This window comes from Bombus vosnesenskii, unplaced genomic scaffold (genome assembly GCF_011952255.1).
Source record: "Bombus vosnesenskii isolate JDL3184/JDL3185 unplaced genomic scaffold, Bvos_JDL3184-5_v1.1 scf7180000013881, whole genome shotgun sequence".
Taxonomy (NCBI): domain Eukaryota; kingdom Metazoa; phylum Arthropoda; class Insecta; order Hymenoptera; family Apidae; genus Bombus; species Bombus vosnesenskii.
In genome coordinates, this window is record NW_022883262.1 from 2,464 (window position 1) to 21,515 (window position 19,052).

A 19,052-nucleotide genomic window follows, 5' to 3' on the forward strand; every position below is an offset into this window, starting at 1 on the left:
GGTGTTCGAGGCGGGCTTTCTCCGTCTTCCGCTCGTATTCCGCGCTCGCGATCGTTCACGGTCCGTCGACCACGTCCGCGAAACTCCCTCGCCACCGCTGTTCGCTTCTCGCGAACGTCCGCGTGCGCGCCCCTTCTTTTCGCAACGTTCCAAACGTCCCGTGCTGTCGCAAAAATTACCTCGTTGCAAAAAGACACCGAGTTTTATCGCGACCAGCGGCAGAACGAAGGAACCGATCCGCCGCGGTGCCTACGTGCTCTGGACGCCGTTAGCGAGCGCTCGCGCGGGCCTGCGTTGTTGTGAATATAATAGGACGAAGAATCTTATTCGATTTAATTTCGCGATGCTAAAGCAAACCGTGTTTCTTCGTCGAAGAAACGCTCGCGGTGCAGAGCAAACAAATTTTCACCAACTTGGATGTTTTCCTTTTTTCTCCCCGAGGGACCATTCGTCGAGAAGACAGCAAGCAACGGCTGTTCATTTTCGCGAATCCAGCGAGGATAATTACGGATAAAATCTTGAGAAACAGTCGCTAAAAAATGACCGGTCCCAAAGAGGGGAAGGATAGAACGGGAAAACGGATGTACGGGCACGCTAGCGGCCACGGTTTCACATAAATCACCGGAGGTGAAAGAGCGGGAGCAATCGGGCCGAATATCGTATTTAGCTCTATCCGGCAAAGATTTATTTACGAAGTCGAGCTAACCACCGACGATACGTTTCCTTAAATCGCAGTGCCGCGTGGATACAAGCCTCCCGTTCCACGATCTGCCACTCCGTGTTCGCGCAGAAAGCGTAGAAAGCGTAGAAAGCGAAGTTTGAAAAATTCGCGCATCTTTGGCGAACGGCGAAACGAACGTGCGGTCGCGGAAAAGAAAACTATTAAAGGAACGAACGAGTAGGTGGATGGGCGAGCAGAAGAACGGGTAGAGAGAGAGAGAGAGAGAACAGAACGAACGAATAAATTAACGTTTCGAAGACAACGGGACGAAGACAATGGAACGAAGAGAGTCAGCGGGATGTTTGAAACGCTGCGAGGATCTCTGAACTATTTCGCTTCTAACGAGTGAAAGGAAAGGAGAAGAAGCTTGCGCGCTAACTAGACGAGAGAAACGATTGCAACTTTCACGCTAAATAGGAAACGATTTTGCCTAGAATCGCAAACGAACACCGTTTCGATCCTTTAACGGGGGTTGTATCGATCGCGCGACCTGACACCTGCGACTTCAATGGCGAGAAACGAGAAGAGTTGGAGCAACTGCTCCACGAAATTTTTGTAATTCTCGTTTCCAGCGTCTAAATACGCGCGACGGTGCACAACGAAGCGTGCAGGAAGAAAGCCGACAGACGGAATCGCGTCCCCCTTCCGTTTCGAAATACAGCGGTGGCGGTAGAAACGTAACGGCGAGGCAGAAACTGTCGACGAAAGCGCGAAAGATCGCGTCTGATTTTTTCGACGAGCGACGCCTCTCTCTCTCTCTTTCTTTCTCTTCGCTTGGATTTTACGATGCGCCCGCGCCCTCTTCTCTCTGTCTGTCGAGAGAAGCGGGGGCAGAGAGACCGCGCTAAGTCACCTGTAATTTCCGGCCGAGAAATAGCGGGTGGCGCCGCCCATCTTCCGCGAACGGCTTCTTAAGTCTTCTTGACCGTGGCGAGATTTTTCGGACCGCTGGTTGCTTATTTACGATGACGATCGAACTCGTTAACGCACCGAGCACACCGTACACGCCACTAGAATTCCAAATGGCCGCTCTCCGCGGAGCAAGTTAAGCTTTATCGAGCCCGATTGAACTTTGTAGTCGCTCGTGCTCGTCTTTCGTAGCCTGTCTCTCGCGGTGGGTAAATACCGCCCTTACGATCTCTTTCCTTCTCCCGTGTACGCGGCTACGCGATAAATTTGATATTTCGTAGTAGAGCAGCGCCGATCGCGAATAGTAGCGAAGCTTTATCGCTTGCGAATGAACATCGTCGAATATTTCGGCGTAATACGGTGGCAAGATTTTTCGGCTAATATTCGACGGAAGAAGGAGATGAGACGGATCTAGCACTTGCCAGCTTATTCGACCAATTCGAATCGTATCCGACAAAGGAGATGACCATCGCAATCGACTCCCCGAAAGATACGCAGATGGGAGAAGGCCGAACCCAGTTCTTTACGTTCTTTCGTCTTTAAACGAAAGTTGTCTGAAAGTGATTAGGTTTCTCGTCGTTTAAAGATTCGAGGCCCCTCGCTAGAAAAACGAATTGAACGCGAATGACACCGTTCGAAAGATTCGTCTTTACGAGGCAAGAAACGCCTGGCGTCGGTTTACAAGGATATCGAACTGCGTCAATTATCGTCGGTGTGTCCAGAGGAGCGAAGGTATTTACCGGGCTAGTTGGAGATTCCTCGGTATATGTATTATTGAGCGATCTACGGGTTGATCTGGGACCCAAGGCGATATTGTCGGTATGATTAGGAACGTCAAGGTGCGTTCGTATGTGCCGTCGATGGAGGTGATCGTGGCCGTGATGTAACGTTTCGAGGTTGTCGATAACGTGTTGAGTGTTCCGATTGGGACCTAACGTTTCCGTTGGTTAAGTTTTAGCGAATCAGCGAGTTTTTCGGTGATAAAGTTCATGCTAGAGCCGGTGTCTAGCAGAGCTCTACAACGGAATGGTTGAACTTTATTGTTCAATACGTTGACCTGCGCTGTGACTAACAAATCGTGCTGCAGTGGTTCAGAAGGAAGCGAGGTCAATGAGTCCGTTTTCTGTGGTTCGGACCCTAACAAGGTCGTTTGATGACGTCATTGTTTTCCTTGTCGTCTAGGACTGGACGATATATTTGATCCCGATGCCGTCGTTCGCGATAACCGAGATTCACGTTTCGGTGATGTTCGCGGAGACGATCGGGGAGACGTGGATGCGCGTCTCGAACGATGTGACGATCGCGGGGTCGGTGAACTAGGCGAAGATCGACCGTTGGGTGATCGATCGCTCGATGATCGGCTTACACGTGGTCGTGATTTGCTATGACCATGGTCTTGATGTAGGTATGTATGGTGTCGCTGCCTGCAGATGCGACATGAACCGGCGGAGCAATGAGTAATAGCGTGTCCCTTACCTAAACAATTGGTACATAGAGACGCCCTCTTGGCGATTTCAAGGCGTTTTTTAGGCGACTTCGCTTTGAAGACGTCACAATTCCATAATTCGTGTTGTCCTTGACAATTCGGACACACCAACGTATTATGTGTAGTTGTGAATGCGTAACTTCGCGGTGCGTTCGATCGCTGACGTTTGTGTTGATCGGGCTCTCATTTTATCACGGTTGATGCTGAACTTGTCCTGTCGCCTTTCGTCCGTGTTTTCAGAAAGTCTACCAGTTGCGTATATGACGGCATTTTCTCGTCCGGCAATGTGCGCTGCCATTTGCGAATGATGGCTGAGGGTAGCTTCGATGTGAATAATTTTATAAGAGCGACATTTGAGGTAACTGGTTCACCGAGTTTTTCTAACGCTTGGAGGTTTACCTTGACCGTCTCAAGAAAATCATCTATCGCTTCGGGTGTCTCTTTGGTTATTTTCGGATAGTCAAAAATCAAGTCCTAGTGGCGCATGCAGACTTGACTGTGGCAGTCGAATTTTTCCTTCAGAACGTCAATAGCGATCGAATGATTTAACTCGGTGACATCTAACGATTGTATGCTTCGCGCGGCCTTTCCGGTCAAAGAGGATCGTAGGTAGTGGGATTTCTGCACGGGTGTAAGTCGCTCGCTTCGATCGATAGTGGATAAGAAGGAGTCGTAAAATGAATGCCAATTTTCGATGGTACCGTCGAAAGTAGGCAGGTGAATTTCAGGGCAGTTTAATTGATGTCGGCTCGGCGACATTAGATGACTCGCAGCCTTGTGATTTCGACGACGATGCTGGTGTATCATCCATGAGAGTGTGTATTCGTATTACCAGATTGTAATATGTGTCGGTTACTTGGGAAACGCGCGCGTCGTCTATCTCCCCTAAATCTTCTAATTCTCTTGTAACAATCGATATTGTTTCCACGTGTCGTCGAGTAGTGTCGTATAGGCCGTTAAATGGGCCTTATTCGGTTGTCTAGATTTTTCGTATTCATCGAGTCGTTTCGATAGAAAGGTAAATCGACCGATTTGAAAGCCTCGTCTCCGATGCAAGGAGGTAAGTTTCTCTGTGTTTTCCATTGGTATAGCAGATTGTGAAAAGAATGCAGTGAACGAGCTTACCTTGTGGTTGCGAGTTTAAATGTTACTCGTCACCGTGTGTGTCTCGTTTAATGTGTAAGACGTGTTCTTACTGAAGTCGACCCTCTAGTTGTTGGCGTGAGGCTGCGTGGTTGCGTTCTTGCGTTTTCAAGAGGGTTATGCCTCTTCAAAACTGATGGTCCCTGGCGCTACTGACTTCACTGGAGTGGTAACGCTTCTGCTGCCGTTTCTATTGGATTCACGTGGCACTGTATGGTAGTGGATGTCACTGGCGTGCACTTTTCACTTGCCACTGTATCCGGCTCGAAGGACCAAATGTTACGACCGTTCGCGGAGAGACGCGGTCGTTAGGAAAACGCTTCAGCGAGAGGCGTAAATATTCGCTACGATTATGTTAATCAACGCCGCGAAATAGTCGTTCCCCTGTTTCGGTTAAGATAACAGAGGTCGTTTAATGAATGTAACACTGTATTAACAGGTTTACATAGAATAATATATTTTACAATAATATGATGATTATATTACAGAAATTTGACTCGACTTTGCGGACTCTCTAGATAAATTCGTTTGCTCGTCAGATTTGTCGAAGTGTCACGTTTGACTCGGCAGAAGGAACTGATCGCCCTTCGATTATTCCTTTGTCTCATTTGGAAGACGACCCCCACTATGCTCGGGTCACGCCACCGCTCGCGCCTATGATCACGTATACCTCTTCTTGTGTGAAAATCGTAACGGTCAAAAATCGACGTTTCTAGAGCTCGCTGCTTGGCGACAACTATGCTCTCGTCGATACATTGTATATGATCCGGCGGGCAGATAAGATGGTCCGCCTGCGACGTTGTAGGACCGCGAGCGACGGTTAGAAAATACAGCCTGTGGTGAGACTCGTGGCGTAACATCCTGCATATAAAATTGTTACCTTTATCCAATGCATACCACCTCTCTCCTCCTCTTTAAAAATATGACCTTTATGAACTTAATGTCTCCCAAAAACGTATTTAGCAGAAAGGATTCGACATCTATAACGATCCAATTAGAAACCTTTTCTAGAGACCATTAGAAACGCGTTCTCTATCCAATCCTGGCTGAAACATAATTACTCGCACCCCCAGTAACCCACCTCTAAGTCATTCCAATCAACGTACCATGCAAACACGAATCCAACGCGTTCCAGGAATACAAACAACTGCCTGTAGCTGTTTAGCTGTACGCGACGAGTATAATTATTTCGGGTACTCCTCCAGTACAAAACAGACACCCAAACGACATTATTTCAACACAAAAATATTTAAAACAATAGTTATAAAAGCATGATACTTAATACCGCGCTTGACATCAGGTATAATAAAAATAAATTTCTTCAAAAAAATTTCAAGTTAAATCTTAAGCTTTTGTAATTATATCAAACTTGTTCAATTGACAATGAGCAATTTCCATCGTGTTTTGACAACTGACTCATCGTTGATGTATTTCCTCGGAATTGAAAAAGGAATGTGCATAATTTTGTCCTCCGTCAACACTCAAAATATTATCTGCATGCTATACTCAGGGATTCAATTTTATATTACGTTGCCTCATGTTCCATCACTGCTTTCCTACTATCAGTCACTTGAACGGTAATATAAACCAGTCTTCTATTTCCTATACTATTCTGCATACCATTTATCAGGAACAATACATTTTATTTGTTAATCTAATTAGATGCGAAGTTCCTCATTTGTCCTAATATCAATCAATGAATAAGTGAATTGAAATCTGTGAAAATAATGTAAAATCGGAAAATAAGGATAGAAATCTTTTCCCGATTACTTACAATTTATTAATATTAAATTGAATATACAAATATAAATTGGACAGGAAACGATATTTATTTAACGGAAACTAAATGCAATACTCGCATCTATATCAAATAACTTTACAGTTATTTTACCACTCTCGTCACAACGAATCTAACACACACACACTCTCTCTCTCTCTCTCTCTAACAACTCTATCAATTCTCACGACTCTACTCTTCGACGACTCGATACCTCTAACGACTCTACTCTTCGACGACTCAATTAGCTCTGATTCTCGCAACACGCACACTTTTCGATTCGCCTTGCGTAGCGAAACCGTCCTTCTTCTAACGTTGTCTATTGTTTCCCTCATACCTATGTAAGAACTACCAACTACGTGCCTTTAGTCACGTAGGCACTCTTAAATGTAAACGAAGCACAGAAACACGACGTACACGGTTTTTCTATTTTCAACTGATTTCTAATTCGAATTACTTTACGATATTACAATAAGTATCTAGTAATACGACTTCCGAACCGACGTAATTATTGCAATGATTGTTAAATTTCAAAACAATTTCCTATCCATGTTAAACATATTACGTATATGTGCATGTCTAGTATTTCGATTAGTTGCTCTACTTGCGGTAGTTCGCCATTCTGGATCATCTAGACTCAACAAAGATGCATTCAATTTACTCCATACCTTAAAAAGCTCTGTAGCGGCACAAGAGTTAGAATTTGCTTCAAACCAAGTTGTTGTTTTGCTTCGGAATATTTAGAGGTATTGTAAGGAATTATGAACTCCGGCAAAATAATGGCGCCGCTACATGTAACCGTAAAACAAGACGAATTTGTATCTTTTGACCTTCTTCTGACGATTATGAATAAACGAACGTGAGCGCAAACGATTCAGTATAAACTGTGACTAAACGTCTGTATAAATATCGTTTCGCGACAAGATCTGTTTTAAATACACTAACGAGTACACATTTTGGTAGTCTCATTATTCGATCCCCTACAGCTCTTATTAAGGAAGATAGAGGCCTGTGACAGTATTCAGCTTGGTAAACTTTGAACAGAGCATATTGATAAGCCAGAGTAACTAACATACAACCTTTTTTTTCTTTTTTTTTTTTTTTTACGTGGAGAAATCCTCATGGACACTCCGCTGTTGCAGTAATTGCGTAACAGCAGAGTAGTGTCGGACTCTTACCGACTAAAACTCCACGATGACCGCCCGACGCGTATGACAGAGGTGCTCCAGGATTCTCTAATGAATTAACTTCAGTTGCACCCCCTTCACTCGTTCTCTAGTTCTAGCCAGTCCTAATATTTCCTGACTATTGAATTGGCGTTAGGAGGGGCCATTACCCCTAGCGCTGTCTCTCCTTATTGATATTCACCGGAGGCTTGTCTTGTGTGCTTCGACAACTCGCATACAACCTGGTGGTACAAGCTATGAAAAAACTTCCCCGGACATGAGAAAACACATTTGCCCAGATAACGTACGAAAGGTATTAGAGCCCACCAAATAAGATTTGCTACAATTTGCTGTAGTACGTCACAATAAGCCTATGAGTTTCGCGCGTCAGACGATTTTCGAATTAGTTGATGCTTGGATGTTCAAGATACGGAAGCGCGGAGAGATGATACGTTTATGTACAACTTGATCATGGTGCAACCCATTCGTCAGCCAGAAAACTTCATGCACGATTTTCTAAAAAGAAACACATTTCCCCCCTTCCTTATGCCGTACCAATCCTCTCTCGTCGCTCCTTATCTCATACACAGACAGGCCAAATAATGTTGCCGATGACCGCCAACAGCCTGGGTTCATGTACGGGTCTCTTGCCTGCGACAGAAATTTGTTATGTGTAGTATGCGGGGCAGAAAAGCACTTTTGCCATTAATATGAACTAGAAGATTGCAGAAAAATTGTAAACATTTTCCAAATTTTATTAATTTCATTTCATTTCTTAAAGTCTACAAAACTGTTAATCAACATTAAGCAAATATACAAAATCTTGACGTACAGAATAATGGAGCGAATATTAGAAACGATACTACTAAATCTACAAGCTAAAATGTACTATACAAATTTTCTTTAAACTATAAGACATGCAAAGTATATATTTCTGAAAATAAAAAATATCGGATCAAACACTCTTCGAACATACTTCGAACGCTCATTATTACGTATATTACCAAACCAATGCATACAATATAATATATAAACTAAGCCAACGAAAGGCGCAGAGACTGGAGAACATGGGGTCCCCGAGCGTGCAGTACGCTTCAGCATCGTTGCGAACACCAACTCCCTCCGCTTGTCCCAATGCCATCTCGAACGGTGAGACTGCAAACAGAAAATATCCATATATACATCAAGATAGTAATGCAATTTCTATTCTTGCAGCACCGACGTAATACACGGTGCTCCGTAATCGCTCGAGATTCCATATAGTTGTTGAAATCTCTACGCATTAGGTAGATAAAACGTTGCGAGAAATCCTCTTGTCACAGTTAGGTCTTCCAAACCTGATCGCTTGCATTTTTCCCGCTACTTCAGCGTTGTAACGTTACTTTTATTTCTGCCAACTTAGGCACGACATCGTCTAAACTGCCCAATTCAGGACACGATGGCTCCTCCCGGGGATTCTGTTGAGACGATCCCGGATTTTCCGTGTCCTCACCATTGTAGAGCTCATAATTTGTATAATATACCTTCTTCTTCAAGCATTGTTTTTTATATTTCTGCCATTTTGAAGCTGCTGATAATCGCCGGATGCGTAAATCATTTTTAGCTTTGGAAAGAGCGCACGTCAGCATTGCTTCAATCCGTAAATCGCGTCTGCGCTTTCGGCGACACTTTGATCTTTTGCGGCGAACTTCGTCAATCCAAGTTAGTAACCGTTCAGTTTCTGGCTTGTCGGCGTTAGTTTTCGAAAGTCCCTTCTTTGTCCTCGCCATGCTTTCTCAATTATTTCACCTAATTATTGAGTAAGTAAAAAGTATACCAACCTGTATCCGGCTCCTGTTTGTTGTAGAACAATACAGAAGAGATTCACACAACTGCACACAAAGGATTTGAAACCACCGAGCAAAACACCCTCCTCACAGCACAGTCGTAAGATGACTAAGGGAAGTCTACGCTGCGCGTCTGAAGTCCGCTGTCTATACCCCCTCCTCTGTCTTTATGACGTAGTCTTACGCGCGAAAATGGAAACTAGTTCCGTGTAAAATCTTACGTTGGCCTTACATTCTCAGAAATTTTGAAAAATTCTTTAATCCAATTAATTTTTAAATATATGTGCGACAATTTTAATGCTAAATTTTATATATTTTGTACATTATATTAAAATTCTTCATTTACAGGAAATAATCAATAGCGTATTGTTGAGGTTGTTCGGTGTGTAAACAGAGAAAACACGTGGATAAATTGTAAGGTAGAAAATATATTTAAATAGAAGTGTAATAAGTAAAAATACAATTTGAGCTGGTCCAGATCCGCAAGCTAGCTGTGTTACCTAATAACTGAAAAACCCCGAAGCCAACGTCGCCTGTTTACTGTTTATGGCCTGACTTCGTCGCAGTCTTTTGTCTACACGCTGTCGATGGCTTCAGTGCTTGAGAAAATTAAAAAAGACCAGATGTAGAGTTTTCTTAGAAGTGGTAACCACTTCAACACTATATAACGTAATACGTTATAACGTTATACTATATAACGTAATACGTTATTACGTTTTCTGTGTAACGTAATACGTTCTAAAATTATACTATATAGCGTAATAAGTGATAACGTTACACTATATAACGTAATACGTTATAACTTAATTCTAAGTAATGTCATAAGTTATAAAGTTATACTGTATAACGTAATGCGGTGTAACGTTATACCATATAACGTAATACGTTATAACGTTATACTCTTTAACGTAGTACGTTATTACGTTATTCTTTATAACGTAATACGTTATTACGTTGTTCTTTATAACGTAATACGTTATAACGTTATTCTGCAGAACGTCATGCGTTATAACGTTTCTCTATATAATGTAATACGGTATAACGTTATACCTATATAACGTAATACGTTATAAAATTATACTATATAACGTAATACGTTATTACGATGTTCTATATAACGTAATACGTTATAAAATTATACTATATAGCGTAATAAGTTATAACGTTATACTATATAACGTAATACGTTATTACGTTGTTCTGTATAACGTAATACGTTATAAAATTATACTATATAGCGTAATAAGTTATAACGTTATACTATATAACGTAATACTTTATAACGTAATACGTTATAAAGTTATTCTGCGGAACGTCATGCGTTATAACGTGACTCTATATAATGTAATACGGTATAACGTTATACCTATATAACGTAATACGTTATAAAATTATACTATAAAACGTAATACGTTATAGCGTTATACCATATAACGTAATACGTTATAACTTAATTCTAAGTAATGTCATAAGTTATAACGTTATACTGTATTACATAATACGGTGTAATGTTATACTCTATAATGTAATACGTTATTACGTTATTCTATCCAACGTAATACGTTATAAAATTATACTATATAACGCAATACGTTATAACGTTATACCATATTCCGCAACACGTTATTACGTTATTCTTTATAACGTAATACGTTATAAAGTTATACTGAATAACGTAATAAGTTATAACGTTATACTATATAACGGAATACGTTATTACGTTATTCTTTATAACGTAATACGTTATAAAGTTATACTGTATAACGAAATATGTTAAAACGTTATTCAGCGGAACGTCATGCGTTATAGCGTTACTCTATATAATGTAATACGGTATAACATTATACTATATAACGTAATACGTTATAACGTTATACTATATAACGTAATACGTTATTACGTTGTTCTGTGTAACGTAATACGTTATAAAACTATTCTATATAGAGTAATAAGTTATAACGATATACTCTATAACGTAGTACGTTATAATGTTACACTGCCTAACGTAATACGTTATAACGTTATACTATAAAACGTAATACGTTATAACGTTAAACTATAAAACGTAATACGTTATATCGTTATACCATATAGCGTTATACTATATAACGTAATACGTTGTAATTTCGACCAATCGCGGGGAGACGTAATCGCGAGGATAGACGTCAACGGGGTCGTAAATCCCCGTTACGATTATAACAATCGACACCACGAATTGATCGATCCCCTGATTTCCGTTGAGATAATAAGGGGTGATTGAATTTGTATAACACTGGGATTCACAGTATTATAAAGTATATATTTCCAACACTTAGTTACACTGACGTAGAGAAATAAATAGTTAACAACTTGTCGCACGAAGATGCGATAGACATGTACGCTAGAGCAGGGCTCTTATAATGGAAATTAATGTGTCAATGGACTTAGCACTGTGATATGTTTAGGAGAGAAGATGTATGTTCGACAACACCGAGAACCGACAAAAGATGTGCGTGAAGTATGCAACTCTCGCGCTATGTGTAGACTGCTGCGTTAGGCGTTAGTTGGTAGACTGTCTGTCGCTCTTGTTTTTAATACGGAAGAAAAGTTCGGTGTGGGTGTGCCCCTGTGCCTAAAGAACGCGGATTCGTTGATCCCACTTTCGTTAGGAAAAGTGAGGGTAACGATCCGCGGTGTCGATTGGTCATGACCTGCACTACTGCTCGAAGGGATGAGTAGGGAATCTCCTACCATCGTGGTGCGTAGATGACTGTGTGCCTGAGAAAAACCTAGCTTGTTTTATTACAGGGCTATTCGGATTTTCCTAATGGGTGCATACCCGCTTTCTCCGTGTTTTAAAGGCGACTAATAAACCCAAGGACACCTCTAAAACCGACTGTGTTTCGAGCATATTTTTAAGCTTTAGAAATTCTTCAAGACAACGGATTGAATACATATGGCGAAACAATGCAGGGAAGTGAAAGTTATGGTGGGTCCTTAGGTTTATTGAGGGTCGAAGTGACGTTACGCAGCTCGGTTGTTGTCCGGTCGCGCGGGCTGGCGTGCAGATGTTTTAGGCGGCGTAACATACGTTATTACGTTATTCTTTATAACGTAACACGTTATAAAGTTATACTGAATAACGAAATAAGTTATAACGTTATACTATATAACGTAATACGTTATTACGTTATTCTATCTAACATAATCCGATATAAAGTTATACCATAAAACGTAATACATTATAACGTTATACCATATAGCGTTATAATATATAACGTAATACGTTATAACGTTATACCATATAACTTTATACTATAAAATGTAATGCGTTATAACGTTATTCTATAAAATGCAATACATTATAACGTTATACAATATGTCGTAATCTGTTATAACGTTATTCTATAAAATGCAATACGCTATAATGTTATACCATATAACGTAATACGTTATAATGCTACACTACCTAACGTAATTCGTTATAACGTTATACTATCTAATGTAATACGTTATAACGTTATACTTTATCACGTAATACGTTATAACATTATACCATATAATGTAATACGTTATAACGTTATACTATAAAATGGAATACGTTATAACGTTATACCATATAACGTAATACGTTATAACGTTATTCTATGTAACGTCATACGTTATAAAATTATACTATATAACGTAATACGGTATCACGTTATACTATATAACGTAATAAGGTATAACTTTATACTTTAAAACGTAATACGTTATTACATTATACTGTATAACGTAATACGTTATAACATTACACTATAAAATGTAATACGTTATAACGTTATTCTATAAAACGTAATACGTCATAACGTTAGACTATATAACGTGATACGATATAACGTTATACTATATAGCGTCATACGTTATAACGTTACACTATATAACGTCATACATTATAACGTTACACTATATAACGTAACTCGTTATAACGTTATACCATATAACGTAATACGTTATTACGTTGTTCTATATAAAGTAATACGTTATAACGTTATTCTGCGGAACGTCATGCTTTACAAAATTACTCTATATAATGTAATATGATATAACATTATACTATATAACGTAATACGGTATAACGTTATACTATATAACATAATACGTTATAATTTTATACTATAAAACGTAATACGTTATAACGTTATTCTATGTAACGTCATACGTTATAAAATTATACTATATAAAGTAATACATTTTAACGTTATACTATATAACGTAATACGTTATAACATTACACTATAAAACTGAGTATGTTATAACGTTATACCATATGTCGCAATTCGTTATAACGTTATTCTATAAAATGCAATACGTTATAATGTTATACCATATAACGTAATACGTTATAACGTTATACCATAAAATGTAATACATTATAACGTTATACTATATAACGTAATACGTTATAACGTTATACAATATAGCGTTATACTATATAACATAATGCGTTATAAAGTTATACTATAAAACGTAATACGTTATAAAGTTATACTAAAGAATGTAATACGTTATAACTTTATACCGTATAACGTAACACGTCTTAACGTTTTTCTATGTAACGTCATACGTTATAACGTTATTCTGTAGAACGTCATACGTTATAACGTTACACTATATAATGTAATACGGTATAACGTTACTCTATATAACGTAATACGTTATAACGTTATTCTATGTAACGTAATACGTTATAATGTTATACTACCTAACCTAATACCTTATAACATTATACCATATAATGTAAAACGTTATAACGTTATTCTATGAAATGCAATACGTTATAACGTTATACCATATAACGTAATACGTTATGTCGTTATAACTTTACACTATAAAACGTAATACGTTATAACGTTATAGCATATATCGTAATACGGTATAACGTTATACTATATAACATAATACGTTATAACTTTATACTTTAAAACGTAATACGTTATAATGTTATTCTATGTAACGTCATACGTTATAAAATTATACTATATAAAGTAATACATTATAACATTATACTGTATAACGTAATACGGTATAACGTTATACTATATAACGTAATGCGTTATAACATTACACTATAAAACTGAATATGTTATAACGTTATACCATATGTCGTAATCCGTTATAACGTTATCCTATAAAATGCAATACGTTATAATGTTATACCATATAACGTAATACGTTATAACGTTATTCTATGTAACGTCATACGTTATAAAATTATACTATATAAAGTTAGACACTATAACATTATACTATATAACGTAATACGGTATAACGTTATACTACATAACGTAATACGTTATAAAATTACACTATAAAACTGAATATGTTATAACGTTATACCATATAACGTAATACGTTATTACGTTATGCCATATAGTGTAATACGTTATAACGTTATCCTATAAAATGCAATACGTTATACCGTTATACCATGTAACGTAATACGTTATAGCGTTATTCTATGTAACGTCATACGTTATGAAATTATACTATATAAAGTAATACGTTATAACGTTATACTATATAACATAATACGTTGTAACGTTATACCATATAATGTAATACGCTATAATTTTATTCTATAAAATGCAATACGTTATAACGTTATACCATATAACGTAATACGTTATAACGTTATTCTATGTAACGTCATACGTTATAAAATTATACTATATAAAGTAATGCGTTATAACGTTATACTATATAACGTAATACGGTATAACGTTATACTATATAACGTAATACGTTATAACATTACACTATAAAACTGAATATGTTATAACGTTATACCATATAACGTAATACGTTACAACTTTATTTTATGTAACGTCATACGTAATAAAGTTATACCATATAACGTAATACGTTATAACGTTATTCAATATAACGTAATACGTTATAACGTTATACCATATAACGTAATACGTTACAACTTTATTTTATGTAACGTCATACGTTATAAAGTTATACCATATAACGCAATACGTTATAACGTTATTCTATGTAACGTCATGCGTTATAACGTTACACTATATAACGTGATACGATATAACGTTATACTATATAACGTCATACGTTATAACGTTACACTATATAACGTAACTCGTTATAACGTTATACTATATAACGTAATACGTTATTACGTTATACTATATAACGTAATAAGTTATAACATTGTAGTATCGTGGACGAAAGGCCTAAGAAATATCGGGCGAACTATAAACAATGTCGCCAGAAAGTCGGAGCACCGACAGGCCCAACAATGTATCGTCGGTCTTTCGGTCGAATAGGTTACGCAAAAAAAGGCCTACGTGACTTTGACTACGAGCGGTTGCGGAGCACGTGCGTGGTGGGGCTAAGAAAAAGACAAAGGAACGACGAGTCAGTCGAAAAACAGAGTGTGATTAGAAAAGCAGAGTGCGAGTCGAAAAGCAGAGTGCGAGTCGAGGAGCCGTGTGCGAGTTGAGCGGAGACAGAGGTTGCGAGTGGCGTTGCCGAGAGAGTGTGGGTTGCGCTGTTTTCTGTGCGTTTGGCGTGAATAGTTCAGGTTGAACAACAATCGTCTTTTTCTGTCTGATTAACATCTCTATTGTCCACTCTTTGTAAACACATTATATCACGATATTACAACATTATACTATAAAACGTAATACGTTATAAAGTTATACTATATAATATAATACGTTATAACTTTATACTATAAAACGTAATACGTTATAACGTTATTCTACGTAACGTCATACGTTATAAAGTTATACTATATAAAGTAATACATTATAACGTTGTACTATATAACGTAAAACGGTATAACGTTATACTATATAACGTAATACGTTATAACATTACACTATTAAACTGAATATGTTATAACGTTATACCATATGTCGTAATTCGTTTAAACGTTATTCTATAAAATGCAATACTTTATAATGTTATGCTCTATAACGTAATACGTTATAACGTTATACCATATAACGTAATACGTTATAACGTTATTCTATGTCACGTCATACGTTATAAAATTATACTATATAAAGTAATACATTATAACATTATACTATATAACGTAATACGTTATAACGTTATACCATATAATGTAATACGCTATAACGTTATTCTATGAAATGCAATACGTTATAACATTATTCTATGTAACGTCATACGTTATAACGTTACACTATATAACGTGATACGATATAACATTATACTATATAACGTCATACGTTATAACGTTACACAATATATCGTAACTCGTTATAACGTTATACTATATAACGTAATGCGTTATAACTTTATACTATAAAACGTAATACGTTATAACGTTATTCTATAAAACGGAATACGTCATAACGTTATACCATATAACGTAATACGTTATAATGTTATACTATATAACGTCATACGTTATAACGTTACACTATATAATGTAATATGTCACTACGTTATACTATAAAACGTAATACGTTATTACGTTATACTGTATAACGTAATACGTTATAACTCTATACTATAAAACGTAATACGTTATAACGTTATTCTATAAAACGTCATACGTTATAACGTTATTCTATAAAACGGAATACGTCATAACGTTATACCATATAACGTAATACGTCATAACGTTATACCATATAACGTAATACGTTATAATGTTATACTACTTAACGCAATACGTTATTACGTTATTCTATGTAACGTAATACGTTATACCGTTATTCTGCGGAACGTCATGCGTTATAACATTACTCTATATAATGTAATACGAGATAACGTTATATTATATAACGTAATACGGTATAACGTTATACCATATAACGTAATACGTTATAACGTTATACCATATGACGTAATACGTTATAACGTTATACTATATAACATAATACGTTATTACGTTATTACGTTATCCTATAGAACGTAATACGTTATAACGTTATTCTGCGGAACGTCATGCGTTATAACGTTATTCTATATAAGGTAAATCGGTATAACGTTATACTATATAACGTAATACGTTATTACGTTATTCTATCTAACGTAATATGTTATAAAATTATACTTGTCGGAGATAAGGTGACACCGGTGCCTTCCCTCTGAAACCTCGGGAAGATCCATAGAAACATTGTAATTAAAATCTACAGTTGTAACTAAACGATTTGCCGTCATTCTAACCAATTGTATTTGTTTAAGTCTTGTGACAATGAGCTTGGGCTCAAGGCGACAATTAGTCGCCGAACGTGGCCGCGGTCAACGGGACGAACTCTCCATCTAACAAAGGCATTAAGTAACCCTATAGCTCTCCTTAAAAGAAAGATTTGTAGCGGCACGTGGCGGTAAACATTCCAACGGTTTCTATCCCGTAGCTCGCCGCACGTAGATCCTATTCTCCGGGCAGGATGTTTACCAGATGCCGACGCGTCTCCGCAGTACGTGATCGGCTAGCCCGAGGACCGTTATAAACACTAATATCTAGGTACCTGAAATCCTTAAACAGATAAACAATCTTTGTCCTAGTTACAGGAAGACAGGAGAGACCTATTTTTCCACGAACGACGTCTCCCACTAGCAACCTTCCCTCGAGGGCGGCTAGCATCCTTTTCTAACTACCGATATGGAGATTGGCCAATTAGCAGCAACGTCAATTTCCCTTACTTTCCGAACGTAGGATATCCCCGACGAATCCGATGATCTCGTGTCCTTAGACACGCCCCATCATAGTTTTCCTCTGAGGTATCACCGGGACGGAAAGTCATTCTCTCTTGCGATTTTATCGACAAAAAGATTAACGCCTTACGGTCAGTGAATATTAACAAAGAATCCGACTTAGATTTTGCGAGTGCGTACGACTACCATCCCGTTGTCCGCGGATTCGTTATCGAACCTAAGGCCATTGTCACTAGCGTCGCGAGTGTGTGATCATTGTGAGTTTGTGTCAACTCTGTAACATTTTTGCGTGTGTCAAGAAAAGTAACTTCAGTGTAAGAAAATGGATAGCTTCAGTGAAGAATCCTTACCTGTACCAAGCCCCCGCCACGAGGACGACTCGGGCCCAGATTCGGACATTGACTCAACATATATATTACAATTATTTTATTTAATTACATATAGAATTTATATAAATTTATTTGAAGATTATTAATAATTTTTTTTATTTGATAAATTTTATAAATTTTTTAAATTTTAATATATTTTATAAGTTTCTATATTTTAAATTTTAATGTTTTAGTAAAAATTTATTTATTTATATATATAAATATATAATATAAATGATATAATTTAATGATTAGTAATTTAATTAGAATAATGTTAATAAATTTAATTTATAAATATTTTAAAAATATTTAATATTATTTTAATTAAATTTTTTATATATTAATATAAATATATAATTATAAAATTTTGAATTTATTTTAGACTGATGAAAATTGGTCACCTTGCGATCGCGTTGGTTTATTTATGCTGGTCGAGGGGATACCGGTAAATTTCCATTCGCCTTTGTTAGACGGTTGCATGAAGCGGCGACATTGTTTTTGCCCGAAGTTTACTTATTATTATTACAGTATGTCCTAACGTTGTTGATACTCCGAGGCAAGATCACACGTGGCTCGATTTGTCCCTCAACTCGTGTGTCGCTACAATATTATATAAATTTTTATGTATGGGATGCGGAACAAATTAAACGGGTCTGAAAAAAGCAAATTCTTGAACTAAAACAGCAACAATTATTAGTAGCAAAAATATCGAAAGTAATAAGAAGAAGTTGTAAAATACACGATTTCTTAAAAATGTTGCAGATTATGACAAAAAGAAAAGCACTGGTCGGTCGTCATCGTTATCCGATCGTGATAAGCGAGCAATTTTGCATGTAGCAAGTACCAGTACTATTTTCAGACGAAAAAGAATCAACTTGGATGATCCTGATGGGATTATTTTCATGACATAAGAAAAGAGACAATGTCGGCAATTCGAAGACAAATAGGAGGAGGCAGCGTGATGGTTTGGGCCGGCA

At 37.5% G+C, this 19,052-nt stretch overlaps 1 pseudogene; it reads right to left on the reverse strand.

The window, feature by feature from the left end:
• Positions 1 to 2,789: 2,789 nt before the first annotated feature.
• LOC117239024 lies at positions 2,790 to 3,923 on the reverse strand (annotated as a pseudogene).
• Positions 3,924 to 19,052: the final 15,129 nt, after the last annotated feature.